The sequence below is a fragment of the Cetorhinus maximus genome, chromosome 5, assembly GCF_964194155.1.
Source record: "Cetorhinus maximus chromosome 5, sCetMax3.hap1.1, whole genome shotgun sequence".
NCBI classification, from domain to species: Eukaryota; Metazoa; Chordata; class Chondrichthyes; order Lamniformes; family Cetorhinidae; genus Cetorhinus; species Cetorhinus maximus.
This window is the reverse complement of record NC_135883.1, coordinates 39,446,026-39,464,655: the sequence shown is the minus strand read 5'-3', so window position 1 is coordinate 39,464,655 and position 18,630 is coordinate 39,446,026. Positions and strand designations below refer to the sequence as shown.

At 42.6% G+C, this 18,630-nt stretch overlaps 1 protein-coding gene across 1 annotated transcript in view; it reads left to right on the top strand.

The window, feature by feature from the left end:
- Nucleotides 1–13,126: 13,126 nt before the first annotated feature.
- LOC144680613 (uncharacterized) overlaps nucleotides 13,127–18,630 on the top strand; it is a 447,610-nt gene continuing 442,106 nt past the window's right edge. The window contains exon 1 of the mRNA XM_078541787.1: nucleotides 13,127–13,214. The gene's annotated coding sequence lies outside the window, so the exon portion shown is untranslated. The remainder of the gene's footprint in view (nucleotides 13,215–18,630) is intronic.

Sequence of the window (18,630 nt, the reverse complement as noted above, 5' to 3'; positions counted from 1 at the left end):
GTTGCTAGATGTCCTGAACCATTTATGGGATCAGCACACAATGAGTTATATCAGCTTTTTGCTGAGTATGGGATGCATAGTGTAAGTGGGCATAAGGCAAGGATACCTCTGAAAAGGAGGATCATGGAATGAGTAAAAGTCACTCAGTCATATCTGTGATCGACTGGAATATGTTAATTTGATCACTCATGTTAATGGCAATAAAATGATGGGAAATGCTTAAGAATATAACAATTGCAGCAGAATGATTAGAAAAGATTGAGTAATGCTAAGTGCATTTTACTGGCTCCATGTTGTTATTCTGATGTCACTTGTACTTTGATTTACAATGATTTATTGGTAGTGTATGGAATGTGTAAATCACAGTTTAAATTGATATAAGAAGTGTGAAACTGTGAGTGTGACTGTTTGGGGACATGGTATAGTGGTAATGTCAACAGGTTAATGGGTCATGGGTTCAAATCCCACCACTGCAGCAGCTGGTGGAATTTAAATTCAATTAATAAAAAATCTGGAATTATGAAACTAGCCTGAGCAGATGGTCTGTTGCCTCCTTGGTGCCAGGGTCAAGGATGTCACAGAGCGGCTGCAGGACATTCTTTTGGGAGAGGGTGGACAGCCAGAGGTCGTGGTCCACATTGGTACCAATGACATAGGCAGGAAGAGGAATGAGGTCCTGAAAGCTGGTTTTAGGGATTTAGGAAAGAAATTAAAAAGCAGGACCTCAAATGCAGTAATCTCAGGATTGCTCCTAGTGCCACATGTTAGTGAGCATAGGAATGGGAAAACTGAGCATTTGAACACGTGGCTGGACAACTGATGTGGGAGGGAGAGCATCAGATTTCTGAGGCATTGGGACTGGTTCTGTGGCACGTGGAACACGTGCATGGAACACATGGACAGGTTGCACCTTAGCAGGACTGGAACTAACATCCTTGCAGGAAGATTTGCTAGTGCTGTTAGGGAGGGTTTAAACTAGAATGGCATTGGATAGGAACCTGAGAAGGAGCATAGATTGGAGGGAAGCAAAACTGGTATCAGGAAGTAGAAAAGTATTAAGCAAAATTAGAAGGCTAATGAAGCGAAGGTAAGCATCTAATAGGATCAGAATGCGGAATAAATTTAAAAAGACACAGTTAAGGACACTCTATCTGAATGCATGCAGCACTCACCCGCAACAAAGTAGATGATTTGAAGGCTCAAATAGAAGTAAATAGGTATGATTTAATTGTCATTACACAGATGTGGTTACAGGGTGACCAAGACTGGGAACTGAATATTCAAGGATATTCGTCATTTAGGAAGAATAGGCAAAAAGGAAAAGGAGGTGGGGTAGTGCTGTTAATAAGGGACGAGATCAGTATGTTAGTGAGAGAGGATCTTAGATTGAAGGATCAAGATGTAGAATCATTTTCGGTAGAGCTAAGAAACAGCAAGAGCTGCATGTAACATGGGTAATACAGTAATAATGGGTGACTTCAATTTGCATATAGACTAGCTAAACCTAATCAGCACAAACGCTGTGGAGGATGAATTCCTGGACTTTGTATGAGATGGATTTCTGGAACAGTACATTGAAGAACCAACTAGGGATCGGGCTATTTTAGATTTCGTATTATGTAATGAAAAAGGGCTAATTAATAGCCTTGTTCTAAAGGAGCCTTTTGGAAATAGTGACCATAATATGATATAATTTTACACTAAGTTTGAAAGTGATATAGTTCATTCTGAAACAAGGACCTTAAATCTGAATAAAAGAAACTGTGAAGGTATGAGGGGCAAGTTGGTATGGTGGATTGGGAAATTACACCAAAAAACTTGATGATAGATAGACAATGGCTAGTATTGCATTGTTTACAACAAATATACATTCCTCTAAGACACAAAAACTCAACAGGAAAGATGAATCAACCATGACTAACAAAAGAAGTTAAGGATTGCATTAGATCAATGGAAATGGTTTATAAACCTGCCAGAAAAAGTGGTAAGCCTGGGGATTGGGGCAATTTAGAATCCAGCAAAGGAGAGCCAAGAAACTGATAAAGAAAGGAAAAAAAGAATATGAATGCTAGCTAGCAAGAAACATAAAGGTGGACTGTAAAAGCTTCTTTAGGTATGTGAAAAGGAAAAAATTAGCGAGGTCAAGTGTGGGTCCATTACAGGTTGAGACAGAAGAATTTATAATTGAGAATAGGGAAATGGTGGAGAAGCTAAACAATTTGTGTCTGTCTTCATGGAGGAAGATATAAAATATCTCCCAGAAATACTAGGGAAACAAGGGGCTTGTGAAAATGAGGACTGAAAGAAATAAGTATTAATAAAGAGATAGTACTCGAAAAATTAATTGGATTGTAGGTTGGTAAATCCCCTGGACCTGATGAGCTGCATTCCAGAATGTTGAAGGAAGGGGCTATAGAGATAGTGAATTCATTGGTGCTTATTGTTCAAAATTCTATAGATTCTGGAAAGGTTCCTGCAAATTGGAAAGGAGAAAATGTAACCCTGCTATTTAAGAACGGAGTTAGTTTGATGCCTGTAGTAGGAAAAATGTTAGAATCTATTATAAAGGATGTGATAACTAGAAACTTAGAAAATAATGATATGATTAGGCAAAGTCAACATGGATTTATGGAAGGGAAATCATGTTTGACAATCCTGTTGGACTTTTTTGAGGATGGTACTTGTAGCATAAATAAAAGAGAACCAGTGGATTTGGTGTATTTGGATTTTCAGGAGGCTTTTGATAAGATCCCACACAGGAGGTTAGTAAACAAAGTTAGAGCACATTGGATTGAGGGGTAATATACAGGTATGGGTTGGGAATTGGTTGACAAACAGAAAATAGAGAGAAGGGATAAAGGGTCATTTTCAGGAAGTAAGTCTGTTACTAGAGGGGTGCCACAAGGATCAGTGCTGTGGCAACAGTTGTTCTCAATCTATATCAATGATTTGGATGTGGAGATCAAATGTAATATTTCCAAATTTGCTGCTGACACAAAACTAGTTAAGAATGTAAGTTGTGAAGAAGATGCAAGGAGGCTTCAAGGGGACTTGGATGGACTACGTGAATGGGCAAGAACATGGCAAATGGAATATAATGTGAATAAGTGTGAAGTTATCCACTTTGGTAGAAAAAAACAGAGTATTTCTCAAATGGTGAGAGCTTGGGATATGTTGATGTCCAAAGGGACCTGGGTGTCCTTGTTTAGGAGTCATTAAAAGCTAGCATGCAGACGCAGCAAGCAATTAGGGAGGAAGGTGGTATTTTGGTCTTCATTGCAAAGGGATTTGAGTATAGGAGTAAAGATGTCTTGCTGCAATTGTATAGAGCCTTAGTGAGACCGCACCTGGAGTATCGTGTACAGTTTTGGTCTCCTTATCTAAGGAAAGATATACTTGCCATAGTGGGAGTGCAATGGTGGTTCACCAGACTAACCCCTGGGATGGCAATGTTGTCTTATGGCAGGGGGTTGGGAACCTATGCAAGGAGTCAGAGGAAGGGGAATCAAAGACAAGAACAAAAGACAGAAAGCGGAATAAGAAAAGTAATAGAGAAATCAAGGGCAAGAATCAAACAGGGCCTCAGTGAAAAATAGTGGGAACGGGACAAGTAATGTTAAAAAGACAAGCCTTAAGGCTTTGTGCCTTAACGCGAGGAGCATTCACAATAAAGTGGATGAATTAACCACGCAAATAGATGTAAACAGGTATGATATAGTTGGGATTACGGAGACATGGCTGCAGGGTGACCAGGGATGGGAACTGAACATCCAGGGGTATTATGTATTTAGGAAGGACAGACAAAAAGGAAAAGGCGGTGGAGTTGCATTGCTGGTTAAAGAGGAAATTAACGCAATAGTGAGGAAAGATATTAGCTCCGACGATGTGGAATCTGTATGGGTAGAGCTGAAAAATGCTAAGGGGCAAAAATGTTAGTGGGGGTTGTATATAGACCCCCAAACTGCAGTGGTGATGTTGGGAATAGCATTAAACAGGAAATTAGAGAAGCAAGTAATAAAGGAACGTCTGTAATTATGGGTGACTTTAATATGCTTATAGATTGGGCAAATCAAATTAGTAACAATACCGCAGAGGAGGAATTCCTGGAGTGTATATGGGATGTTTTTCTGGACCAATACATTGAGGAACCAACGAGAGAACAGGCCATCCTTGACTGGGTATTGTGTAATGAGAAAGGAATAATTGGCAATCTAGTTGTGCGGGGCCCCTTGGGGATGAACGAACATAATATGATAGAATTCTTCATCAAGATGGAAAGTGACATAGTTGATTCTGAGACTTGGGTCTTGAATCTTAATAAAGGAAACTACGATAGTATGAGGCGCGAGTTGGCTATGATGGATTGGGAAACGTTACTTAAAGGATGACGGTGGATAGGCAATGGCAAACATTCAAAGAGCACATAGGTGAACTGCAACAATTGTTTATTCCTGTCTGGCGCAAAAGTAAAACAGGAAAGGTGGCCAAACCATGGCTTACAAGGGAAATTAGAGATAGTTTTAGATGCAAGGAAGAGGCATACAAATTGGCCAGAAAAAACAACAGACCTGAGGATTGGGAGCAGTTTAGAATTCAGCAAAGGAGGACCAAGGGATTGATTAAGAGGGGGAAAATAGAGTACGAGAGTAAGCTTGCAGGGAACATAAAAACTGACTGTAAAAGTTTCTAAAGGTATGTGAAGAGAAAAAAATTGGTGAAGACAAATGTAGGTCCCTTACAGTCAGAAACAGGGGAATCTATAATGGGGAACAAAGAAATGGCTGACACATAGTTTGGTTCTGTCTTCACAAAGGAGGACGCTAATAACATACTAGAAATGTTGGGGAACACAGGGTTTAGTGAGAGGGAGGAACTGAAAGAAATCAGTATTAGTAGGGAAATGTTGTTGGGGAAATTGATGAGATTGAAGGCCGATAAATCCCTGGGGCCTGATAATCTACATCCCAGAGCGCTTAAGGAAGTGGCCCCAGAAATAGTGGATGCATTGGTGGTCATCTTCTGAGATTCTATAGACTCTGGAACAGTTCCTACAGATTGGAAGGTAGCTAATGTAACCCCACTATTTAAAAAGGGAGGCAGAGAGAAAGCAGGGAACTATAGACCAGTCAGCCTGACGTCAGTAGTGGGGAAAATTCAAGAGTCCATTATAAATGATTTAATAGCTGAGCATTTGGAAAACAGTGGCAGAATCGGACAGAGTCAGCATGGATTTATGAAAGGGAAATCATGCTTGACAAATCTACTGGAATTTTTCGAGGATATAACTAGTAGAGTTGATGAGGGGGAGCCAGTGGATGTGGTTTATTTGGACTTTCAGAAGGCTTTCGACGAAGTCCCACATAAGAGATTGGCGTGTAAAATTAAAGCGTATGGGATTGGGGGTAGTGTATTGAGATGGATAGAAAACTGGACGGCAGATAGGAAACAAAGAATAGGAATAATAGGGTCTTTTTCCGAATGGCAGGCAGTGACTAGTGGGGTACCGCAGGGATCAGTGCTGGGACCCCAGTTATTCACAATGTATGTTAATGATTTAGATGAGGGAATTAAATGTAATATCTCTAACTTTGCAGATGACACAAAGCTGGGTGGGAGGGTGAGCTGTGAGGAGGATGCAGAGATGCTTCAGTGTGATTTGGACAAGCTGAGTGAGTGGGCTAATGCATGGCAGATGCAGTATAATGTGGATAAATGTGAGGTTATCCATTTTGATAGCAAAAACAGGAAGGCAGATTATTATCTGAATGGCTATAAATTGAGAGAGGGGAATGTGCAACAAGACCTGGGTCCTTGTACACCAGTCACTGAAGGTAAACATGCAGGTGCAGCAGGCGGTAAAGAAGGCAAATGGTATGTTGGCCTTCATAGCCAGAGGATTCGAGTACAGGAACAGGGATGTCTTGCTGCAATTGTACAGGGCCTTGGTGAGACCACACCTGGAATATTGTGTGCAGTTTTGGTCTCCTTATCTGAGGAAAGATGTTCTTGCTATAGAGGGAGTGCAGCGAAGGTTTACCCAACTGATTCCTGGGATGGCGGGACTGACATATGAGGAGAGATTGAGCCGATTAGAATTATATTCGCTGGAGTTCAGAAGAATGAGGGGGGATCTCATAGAAACCCATAAAATTCTAACAGGACTAGACAGGGTAGATGCAGGAAGGATGTTCCCGATGGTGGGGGAGTCCAGAACCAGGGGTCACGGTCTGAAGATATGGGGTAGATCATTTAGTACCGAGATGAGGGGAAATTTCTTCACCCAGAGAGTGGTGAGCCTGTGGAATTCGTTACCACAGAAAGTAGTTGAGACCAAAACATTGTATGCTTTCAAGAAGGAGTTAGATATAGCTCTTGGGCGAAAGGGATCAAAGGGTATGGGGAGAAAGCGGGAGCAGGCTATTGAGTGGATGATCAGTCATGATCGTAATGAATGGCGGAGCAGGCTCAAAGGGCTGAATGGCCTACTCCTGCTCCAAGTTTCTATGTTTCTATGAGAGATTGAAGAAACTGGGCCTGTGGTCTCTAGAGTTTTGAAGAATGAGAGGTGATCTCATTGAAAATTACAAAATCCTCACAGGCATGACAGGGTAGGTGTAGATAGGATGTTTTCCCTGGCTGGTGAGTCTAGAACCAGGGAACACAGTCTCGTATTAAGGGGCTGGCCATTTAAGACTGAGATGAGGACCACCAAGCAATGAGATGAGGAGAAATTTCTTCACTCAACAGGTGGTGAATCCTTGGAGTTCTCTACCCTAAAGAGCTATGGGAGCTTAATCATTGAACATGTTCGAGACGGAAATTGATAGATTTCTGGATACTAACGACATCAAGGGATATGGGGATAGCGCAGGAAAATGGTGTTGAGGTAGTTGATCATCCATGATCTAAATGAATGGCGGAATAGGCACAACAGGCCGAATGACCTACTCATGTTCCTATGTTCTTGTGCTGTACCTATACTGGAATCGTGAAGCATGTTGTACCTGAGCACTCATACTGGAATTGTGAAGTATGATATCTCAATGAAGATCTGATCCTCCATTGTTACAACAGCACATGTGTGTAGAAGTAGGGAGAAATGGTCTTTTATGGGTTGGCAAGATTTTTTTAATTATTTTTTTATTTGTTCAATTTGTGGGCTTTTGTGGGCATTACTGGCTAGGCAAGGACTTTTTATTGCCCATCCCTAATTGCCCTTGAGAAGGTGGTGGTGAGCCACCTTCCTGAACCGCTGCAGCTCATGTGGTATTATTAGGGGAGGAGTTCCAGGATTTTGATCCAGCAACAATGAAGGAACGGTGACATTGTTCCTAGTCAGAATGGTGTGTGGCTTAAAGTGGACCTTGCAGGTGTTCCCATGCATCTGCTGCTCTTGTCCTTCTAGCTGGGTAGAGGTCACAGGTTTGGAAGGTGCTGTTGAACGACCCCTGGTAAGTGGCTACAGCGCATCTTGTAGATGGTTCACACTGCTGCCATTGTGCATCGGTAGTAGAGGGAATGGATGTTGAAGGTGATTGATTGGGTGCCAATCAAATGGGCTGCTTTGTCCTGGATAGTGTTGAGCTTCTTATGTGTTGCTGGAGCTGCACTCATTCAGGCAAGTGAAGAGTATTCCATCATACTTTTGACTTGTCCCTTGTAGATGGTGGATGGGCTTTGAGGACTCAGGAGGTGAGTTACTCTCCAGACAATTCCCAGCCTCTGACCTGTAGCCATAGTATTTGTATGGTTAGTCCAATTCGGTTTCTGGTCAGTGGTAACCCCTAGGATGTTGATAGTGGGAAATTCAACAATGGTAATGCCATTGAATGTTAAGAGGAGATGGTTGGATTCCCTCTTGTTGGAGATGGTCATTGCCTGGTGCTTGTGTGGCGCAATGTGGAGATGAAGTCCCATCTTTACTTTGAGGATACCCTCCATCGTGTTGTGTGGCACTACCACCGTGCTAATTGGGATAGATTTCGAACAGATCTAGCAACTCATGACTTGGCAACCATGAAGTGCTGTGGGCTTTCAACAGCAGTAGAATTGTACTCGACCACAATCTGTAACCTCAAGGCCGGCATATCCCACTCTACCATTGCCACCAAGCCAGGGGATCAACCTGGTTCAATGAAGAATGCAGGAAGGCATGCCAGGAGCAGCACCAGACATATCTAAAAATGAGGTGTCAACCTGGTAAAGTGACAACACAGGGCAACTTGCATGCCAAATAGCATAAGCGGTAAGCATTAGACAGAGCTAAACGATTCCATAACCAACAGATCAAATCTAAGTCCTGCATTGCTGCCACATCCAGTTGTGAATGGTGGTGGACAATTAAACAACTCACTGTAGGAGGAGGCTCCATAAATATCCCCATCCTCACTTCTGACCTTATGATGGAAGGAAGGCCATTGATGAAGCAGCTGAAGATGGTTGGGCCTAGGACACTACCTTGAGCAACTCCTGGAGTGATGTCTTGGAACTGAGATGATTGACCTCCAACAACTACAACCATCTTCCTTTGTGCTAGGTATGGCACCAATGAGCAGAGAGTTTTCCCCCTGATTCCCACTGACTCCATTTTTGCTAGGGCTCCCCAATGCCACACTTGGTCAAATGCTGAACTCACCAAGACTCCTTAGTCAGCATCTTCCAAACCCATGACCGCTACCATCTAGAAAGACAAGGGTAGCAGACACATGGGAACACCAGCACCTAGAAGTTCCCCTCCAAACCACTCACCATTCTGACTTGGAAATATATAGCTGCTCTTTCTTTGTCATAGGATCAAAATCCTGGAACTCCCCCCCCCCCCTAATAGTACTGTGGGTGTACCTACACCACAGGGACTGCGGTGGTTCAAAAAGGCAACTCACTACCTTCTCAAGCGCAATTAGGGATGGGCAATAAATACCATGAATGAATTTTTTAAATGTTACTCGCCACTTATCAGCCCAAGTCTAAAGGTTGTGCAGGTCTTGCTGCATATGGGCAGGGTCTGCTTCAGCATCTGAGGAGTCATGAATGGTGCTGAACATTGTGCAATCATCAATGAAAATCCCCACTTCTGACCTTGTGATGGAAGGAACTTCATTGATGAAGCAGCTGAAGATAGTTGGGTCTAGGTACAATCTATAACTCCAAGCAGTGAAGAGATGTGAATTTTGTTTTTATTCATTCACGGGATGTGGGCTTCGCTGGCTGGGCCAGTATTTATTGCCCTTCCCAGTTGCCCTTGAGAAGGTGGTGGTGGCTGCCTTCTTGAACCGCTGCAGTACATGGTGTAGGTACACCCAGAGTGTTGTTAGGATTTCCAGGATTTTGACCCAGTGACAATGAAGAAACGGCAATATATATCCAAGTCAGGATGGTGAGTGACTTGGAGGGGAACTTCCAGGTGGTGGTGTTCCCTCATTTTTAGGTAAGCCTGGTGCTGCTCCTGGCATGCCCTCCTGCACTCTTCATCGAACCAGGGTTCATCCCCTGGCTTGATGGTAACGGTAAAGTGGGGGGGATATGCCAGGCCATGAGGTTACAGATTGTGTTCGAGTACAATTCTGCTGCGGCTGATGGCCCACAACACCTCATGGATGCCCAGTCTTGAGTTGCTAGATCTATTTGAAATCTATCCTATTTAGCACGGTGGTAGTGCCACACAACACAATGAAGGATATCCTCAATGTGAAGGCGGGACTTTGTCTCCACAACCATTATGCAGTGGTCTCTCCTACTGATACTGTCATGGGCAGATGCACCTACGGCAGGCAGGTTGGTGAGGATGAGATCAAGTATGTTTTTCCCTTTTGTTGGTTCCCTCACCACCTGCCACAGACCCAGTGTAGCATTAATGTCCTTTAGGACTCGGCCAGCTCGGTCAGTAGTGGCGCTACCGAGCCACTCTTAGTGATGCACTTGAAGACCCTACCCAGAGTACATTCTGTGCCCTTGCCACCCTCAGTGCTTCCTCCAAGTGGTGTTCAACATGGAGGAGCACTGATTCATCAGCTGAGAGAAGGCGTGGTAATCAGCAGGAGTTTCCTTGCCCGTGTTTGACCTGATGCCGTGAGACTTTATGGGGTCCGGAGTTAATGTTGAGGACCCCCAGGGCAATTCCCTCCCGACTGTATACCACTGTGTCCCCACTTCTGCTGGGTCTGACCTATCAGTGGTACAGGATATACCCAGGGATGGTGACGGTGGTGTCTGGACATAACCTGTAAGTTATGATTCCGTGAGGATGACTATGTCAGACTGTTGCTTGACTAGTCTGTGAGACCCATTTTTACTTCTCTTTAGCTCTGAAAAAGAGTCATACAGACTCGAAACATTAACTCTGTATTTCTCTCCACAGATGCTGTTAGACCTGCTAGTTTTTCCAGCATTTTCTGTTTTTGTTTCAGATTTCCAGCATTTGCAGTATCTTGCTTTTATCTCTGGAGTACTAGTCCAGTGACTAGTGCCACAGGGATCAGTGCTGGGGCCTCAACTATTTACAATTTATATCAATGACATAAATGATGGGACCAAATGTATGGTTGCTAAATTTGCTGATAACACAAAGATAGGAAACAAAGTAAGTTGTGAAGAGGACATAAGGAGTCTGCAAAAGGACATAAATAGGATAAGTGAGTGAGCAAAAGTTTGGCAGGTAGAGTATTATGTGGGAAAATGTCAAGTTGTGCACTTTGCTAAGATAATAGAAAAGCAGCATACTATCTAAATGGAGAGAGATTGCAGAACTCTGAGGTACAGGAGACATCTGGGTGTCCTGGTACATAAATGAGGAAAAGTTAGTATGCAGGTACAGCAAGTGAATAGGAAGGCAAATAGAATGTTGTTGCTTATTGCAAGGGGAATGGAATATTTAAGTTGGGATATTTTGCTACAATTGTACAGAGCATTAGTGAGACCACATCTAGGTTATTGTGTACAATTTTGATCTCATTTAAGAAGGGATATAAGTGCGTTTAGAAGAAGGTTCACTTGACTGATACCTGGGATGAGGGGTGGTTATCTTATGCAGAATGGTTGGACAGGCTGGGCCTGTACCCATTGGAGTTTAGAAGATTGAGAGGTGATCTTATTGAAACATATAAGATCCTGAGGGGGCTTGAAAGGGTGGATTCTGAAAAAATGTTTCCCCTTGTGGGACAGACTAGAACTAAGGGACACAGTTTGAAAATAAGGGGTCTCCCATTTAAGACGGAGATAAGAATAAATATTGGTGACTCCGTGCTGCGGGTCATTGGGGCAAAGGTACCCCTATGAAGCAGTGGTGTTCTGCTTGGCATGGCCGAAGATCTGAAATTGTGCTTGAAAGGTGATGTTTGAGAGTACTTGGAAATCCAGGGGAAAGGAAACTCAGGTGAGATTGAAACCCTGCGAAGTGGGCCAATGTTGAAACTGCCCAAGTGGGAGCAACTTTCGGAAAGAATTCCAAGCCGAGATCTTCAAATGTGGAGATTGGAAACGCTCGTGAGAAAGACAAAGTTTCAGTGAGATTGGTTGGCTCAAAATGTGACAAACGTCTGGCTGGATTGTTGAGAAATTCATGGAATCTGCTTTTATTGCATCTTTGTTGGGAGTGTATGGTGTGTGCCAGTGAGGGAAGATAGGGATTTTTAGCTCTCTGAGAAGAAAAGCCACAAGGCTGTTGGGACAGTAGCTAACTGAATAATCAGTTATAGGACTTAGTAATTGATCAGTTTAGCAGAGGTGTTATTGGAAGAGTGAGTTTAGGGAACTCATTTGTTTGCTCTGCAGCTGAAGAAACAGTGAATTTAGAGTGTGGTTTCTGGATGTCTTGGGGAGAGATACGAGTTGGGTGAGAAGTATATGAATGCTAAGGAATTAACCAGAAGAAAACCATTTGTAACTGTGCCAGTCCCAAGCGAGAAGCCTTTGTGTCAAGATAATGATGACTCTTCTCTGTTTATGTGTCTGTAAAGATGTTGCTGGGGTAAAGGAATAATGGGAATTTGAATGTCTTCTTGTGTTTGTATTGAGATCTTTCCAACCTTTTTGTCTGGTGTGATATAGTTCACTTCTTGTCTTAATAAATATTTTATTCTTTGTTTTAAAAGTTCATCAGCAGACTCCCGTAAATTTGTTCAGTAATTTACCTCCATGTTTTCTGAAAAAAATGTTAGGATCCATGGAGCCAGGTTTCACTCTGAGATCTGACTTGTCCGGTATTAACATCAGCTGGTATCATAACAGTATGTTCGTACGTATGTTCGTACTCTGATTTTTAACAAGATGAATTAGAATAAGAAAACAGTTCAACACTAGCCATTTGCACTGTTGGCACTCCTGATGCATCCGACCAATCAACAGCATGGCGGATGCTGAAATCATTGAAATGAGCAGTTGGCACAAAGTTGACTTGCTGCCTGTGTTGGAATCAATGAACGTGGGTTAAGTGCACATTATGATCCCCACATTGGATTCCAGGAGTGATCAAATTTAGCATGTTAGTGTCTTATGCTGATTCTTTGCCTTTTTAAAAAAGCTGCAGACTAGTTCCTCTAGAGGTCACTGTTACATTATAGGCTCAGAAACATAAGTGAATGATTTAATGTAATAGGACCCAGTACTATTTTTCCTTCAAAATTACTCAACGAATTAATATCTTTGTACCTTTATTAATTTTGCAATCACTTTTGCAAAACTGTTTGGGGAAGTAACAAGTATTGACAATATCGATAGTGATCTAATGTTATTTTGGGAAGGTTTTGTTTGAAGATGGTCTAATGCAGAAATATATTGTTATTCTACCTTTTAAATATTAAAGGAGCACAAAAGCACAAAGGAGAGTGAAATGAATAATAGTTAATTCCAAAATTATCTTGGAAGAAACAGATAACATAACTTTTGAAATATTTATTTTTGCCTATGAAGCTGCTGCTGCCATATGGATATCGATCAGGTATTCTTAAAAGTAATTAGCTTGTTAGATTCATCAAAGCAAATTATGGATCAGTCTTTGAATAAAACAAATCCAGGATCTTTCCCTTTGAGTTACGCCTCCCTTACGACTGTGTGTAATTCTGTTAGCAAATGGCAAGTTGCCAGATCCACATGAAACATTGTGAGAGCGGTCAAGTTTTTTGCAGTTCAGGGAGCAGAGAGACTCAGGCAACAGCAGTACACACCTCCAGCTTAGAGATTGCAGCTGGTACAGAAGCTCTTGTCAGCCCTTTTAGATGGTAAGCTATTGACCATCCAAACAATTTATCCTCATTGACTATTATGTAAGTAATTGTGCAAAACTATAAAGGAAATTGTATAAAATGGAAAAAAATGACAAAACATGTTACTTGATTTTAGTATTCAGCATGGCATTGAATACCAAATACTTCATTCTAAATGTTAAATGCTCATATAGAATTGATTGAAATGAGTTAGCTTATTTGTACAAAGTTAAGGCAGAATAAGTAGACACTAAAAATATGCCTTAATATTGTTCTAAAGAAAAATTCAGCAGACTTTCTAATACTTTCCCAGTATCTGAAATTAGAATGTTTACTTTTGCAGGATGTGTAAGCTGTGCCTTGTTCTCAACAATACTGAGGTTTATATGGATTCTTTATTATTGGTAGTAATGATTAAGCAGAAAATATTATTAGTGATGGTTGGGATTCTTGTTCCAAGTAAATTCTTATCGTCTGTGAACTATCAGTTGGTTGTGGTCATACTACAATCTGTAGATGAGGTTGATCCCCCCTGGAACACTGCTGTGCATAATATTACAGCATGTTTGTCAGACAATTTCTTATAATTGTTTAAAATACTACAAATTATGAATGAACAATTTTATTGTGTGCAAGAAAGTTACTTGAAGGTTAAAATCACTCCTCTGGTTCTGTGATTAATCAACTCCATGATGCAAATCTTAGATGCTATAAATGATTGGAAGCAATTGCGAGCTTTGATTAGTCTTTTAGTAGTTGTTTGATGCATCAATAATGTTTGAAATCTTACTATTATAATTGTTTAATTACTAACTAACCAGACAGGAAACCCCTGTGCCCTGTTGATTGTGCAATAATTTGTTACATATGCTATTGTAAAATTCAATAATTTTCTTAGCATCCAAAAAATTAAATGAACATTTGCCAATATGAAATTCTTAGCGATGCACAGATTGCATCAAACTAAAATGCTTATGTGTAGATAATCCTGTATGTTTGACATAGATATTGAATTACCGAGCAGGGACATTTTCAGAAATGTTGTCACGGATGTGGTTTTGAGCATTTATTAATTGCACAGATATTGACTGTTATAATCCATGAAAACTACTTTTAATTTGTGAAAGTGCAAATTTGCTTTAAACACCCTTGCATTGCCTATCATTAACTTTGCTATGCCATTAGTTTTTTAATTGTTAATATTTACAGCCTCATTTCTTATCCATGTGCAAGTATTTTTCCTTCAGAATAATTCTACATTATTTGGTTTCATATTTTTTAGACATTTATTTTAAAGTTTTGAAAGAAAATGCAAATTTTTAACATTTATAGGTATAGTAAAAATTTCTTGAGTCCAAGGATTCTTTATTTTAAGACCTGCTTTTCATCCAGTTGGATTTACACACAGCTGTTTCCTATTTGTATGGCTGTAAAATAAACATGTGCGGTCCTGGCTGGTGCAACATAATAGATTAACTCTGTGCATAACAACTCAGATTTAGATAAGGCCTGTAGTTGCCCCTGATTTTTCTACAACTACTGCCATTCATTCATGGGTTGTGGGCTTCGCTGGCTAGGCCAGCATTTTATTGTCCATCCCTAATTGCCCTTGAGAAGATGGTGGTGAGCTGCCTTCTTGAACCGCTGCAGTCCATGTGGCATAGGTACATCCACAGTGCTGTTAGGAAGTGAGTTCCAGGATTTTGACCCAGCGACAGTGAAGGAACAGCAATATATTTCCAAGTCAGGATGGTGAGTGACTTGGAGGGGAACTTCCAGGTGGTGGTGTTCCCATCCATCTGCTGCCTTTGTCCTTCCAGATGGTCATGGTTGTGGGTTTGCAAAGTGCTGTCGAAGGAGCCTTGGTGAATTCCTGCGGTGCATCTTGTAGACGGTACACACTGCTGCTACTGTGTGTCAGTGGTGGAGGAAGTGAATGTTGGTGAATGTGGTGCCAGTCAACCAGGCTGCTTTGTCCTGGATGGTGCCAAGCTTCTTGAATGTTTTGGGAGCTGCACTCATCCAGGTAAGTGGCGAGTATTCCATCACACTCCTGACTTGCGTCTAGTAGATGGTGGATAGACTTTGGGGAGACAGGAGGTGGGTTACTTGTCACAGGATTCCTAGCCTCTGACCTGCTCTTGTAGCCACAATGTTTATATGGCTAGTCCAGTTCGGTTTCTGGTCAATAGTAACCCCCAGGATGTTGGTAGTGGGAAATTCAGTGATGGTGATGCCATTGAACATCAAGGGGTGATGGTTGGATACTCTCTCGTTGGAGATGATCAATGCCTGACACTTGTGTGGCGCAAATGTTATTTGCCACTTGTCAGCCTAAGCTTGGATATTGTCCAGGTTGTGCTGCATTTGGACATGACGGCTTCACTATCTGAGAAGTCGCGAATGGTGCTGCACATCATGCAATCATCAGCGAACATCCCCACTTCTGACCTTATGATGGAAGGAAGGTCATTGATGAAGCAGCTGAAGATGGTTGAGCTGAGGACACTACCCTGAGGAACTCCTGCAGTGATGTCCTGGAGCTGAGATGACTGACCTCCAACAGCCACAACCTTCTTCTTTTGTGCTAGGTATGACTCCAACCTGTGGAGAGATTTCTCCCTAATGACAATTGACTCCAGTTTTGCTAGGGCTCCTTGATGCCACACCCGGTCAAATGTGGCCACTCTCACCTCACCTCAGGAGTTCAGCTCTCTTGTCCCCGTTTGAACCAAGGCTATAATGAGGTCAGGAACTGAGTGTCCCTGGCGGAACCCAAACTGGGGTTCAGTGAGCAGGTTATTGCTAAGTGTCACTTGATAGCACTGTTGATGACCCCTTCCATTACTTTACTGATGATGGAGAGTAGACTGATGGGCCAGTAATTGGCCAGGTTGGATTTGTCCTGCCTTTTGTGTTTAGGACATACCTGGGCAATTTTCCACATAGCCGGGTAGATGCCAGTGTTGTAGCTGTACTGGAACAGCTTGGCTAGAGGCACGGCATGTTCTGGAGCACAAGTCTTCAGTACTATTGCCAGAATATTGTCAGGCCCCATAGCCCTTGCAGTATCCAGTGCCTTTAGCCGTTTCTTGATAACAGGTGGAGTGAATCGAATTGGCTGAAGACTGGCATCTGTGATGCTGGGGACCTCCGGAGGAGGTTGAGATGGATGATCTACTCGGCACTTCTGGCTGAAGATTGTAGCAAATGCTTCAGCCTTTTCTTTTGCACTGAAGTGCTCTTCCATCATTGAGATTGGGGATATTTGTGGAGCCTCCTCTTCCAGTGAGTTATTTAATTGTCCACCACCATTCACAACTGGATGTGGCAGGACTGCAGAGCTTAGATCTGATCCGTTGGTTGTGAGATTGCTTAGCTCTGTCTATCACTTGCTGCTTATGCTGTTTGGCATGCAAATATTCCTGTGTTATTGATTCACCAGGTTGACACCTCAATTTTAGATATGCCTGTTGCTGCTCCAGGCATGCCCTCCTGCACTCCATTGAACCAGGGTTGATCTCCTGGCTTGATGGTAATGGTAGAGTGGGGGATATGCCGAGCCATGAGGTTACAGATTGTGCTTGAGTACAATTCCATTGCTGCTAACGGCGCCTCATGGATGCCCAGTCTTGAGTTGCTAGATCTGTTCGCAATCCATCCCATTTAGCATGCTGTTAGTGCCAAACAGCACAATGGAGGGTAATCTCAATGTGAAGGCGGGACTTCGTCTTCACAATGACTGTGGGGCAGTCACTCCTACTGATACAGTCATGGACAGATGCATCTGTGGCAGGCAGGTTAGTGAGGATGAGGTCAAGTATGTTTTTCCTTCTTCTTAGAGGTGAGAGCACTTCATTCGGCAGGTGCCATACCTCAGCCCACCACATCCAACCACAGAAGTGCAGAGACTGTCCAAGCCAGGGTAAGCCAACCCCAACCACCTTGCTGAATGACCGTGCCAGCGCTGCAGGGTGAAGCGCACCCACAGGAATGACCAGTGTCTGGCCAGTGCTGCTAAATGCTTCCACTGTCACAAGCAGGGCACTTCAGCAAGCTATGCCAGTCAGACCCTCCGCACTGCGCAGACAATCCGAGAGCCATTCGCAAAGTCGAGGTTACCGACCCAGAAGACACACAGCTGGTCTTTCTGGACGACATCAGATGATGCAGCTCCTCCTTCTGGAATGTGGACATTTCAGTAAATAGCCATCTAACCAATTTCAAGTTAGATTCTGATGCCGGAGTAACCATCTTATAGGATGAAGAACTGTGACCCCAAGGCTGCTGGGTCCAAACCGCGACACCCCACTCTATGTTGCAGGGGGATTCCAAGTCCCGGTCATTAGAATGATTCAAGAGCATTAAGGGACAGCGACAAACAGATCACAGAAGTCATGTACGTTGTGCAAAATCAGCCCTTTTCACTCCTCAGTAGAAACGCCTGCATAACTCCCGACCTGCTTCAACTGGCAGAAGATGTGAATACAACCATACAGCCAGAAACTTGTCCTCTCAAAAGCCCAACTACAAAGCAGCAACCCAATGTTGACTTTGTTTATAACTTATCTTCCCTGTTCGCAGAGCAGGTCTGTTCTCTTTTTCGGGTCCCTGAACCAAACCAAGGGCCAGACCAACTCCTAGCACAGGAAGTTATCACAGCACCCTCAGTGGAGGTGATGCCAGAGCCAGAATGACTTCCAGAAGAGCCTCTGCCTCCACCAGCAACTACAGTGCAATCGATTGAGATGATGACTTACACACTACTGCGGTCCAGCAAGTACCAGCCAGTGTGATGAAACCACAGAGTCCACTGGAACCAAGTAGCAGCCCAATGCAAACACTACTCTGTTAGGAAATAGAGATAGTTTAAGTAAGTTATATTGGTATTTGCGGGTATTAGGAATGAGTTTTAGTTTTAAAGTTTAAGTTTGATTTGTATTTCTGTATCTGTGTGTTAAGAAAAGTCAAATGGAGTTTTAGTTTCACTTTAGAAAAGTGCCTACATTTCTAATGAGGAGGTTTACGACCCCTAAAGAGAAAGTAAACATACAAGGGTAGAAGGATTGGACTGTTGCCTAGCAACAGGGGCTCAGAGAGGCAGGTCCATCCCACAGACATACACAGAAGAAGAGAAACAGCAGCTTGTTTTGGAAGCTGTTTGAGTTCATTTGGTTTGAAGACAGCTGTGCAGCAGAAGCAGCCTAAAAGGAGACAGATAGCAAGTCCCAAGCTAAAGAAAACCCCACAAATCCAGGGAAATGGAAGAAGAGAAAATCCAAAGAAGACCTAGTCAAAGGAAGGACAGGAACCTTGGAAAAGGTCCTGTTAAGTGAAGTTAAGAGTGAGGGGCAGAGAGAAAGGCTTCAAGCTTCAGATTTAAAGAGACAAAAGCTGCAGAAAGCAGATTTAAAATGAGAACAGCTTGCAA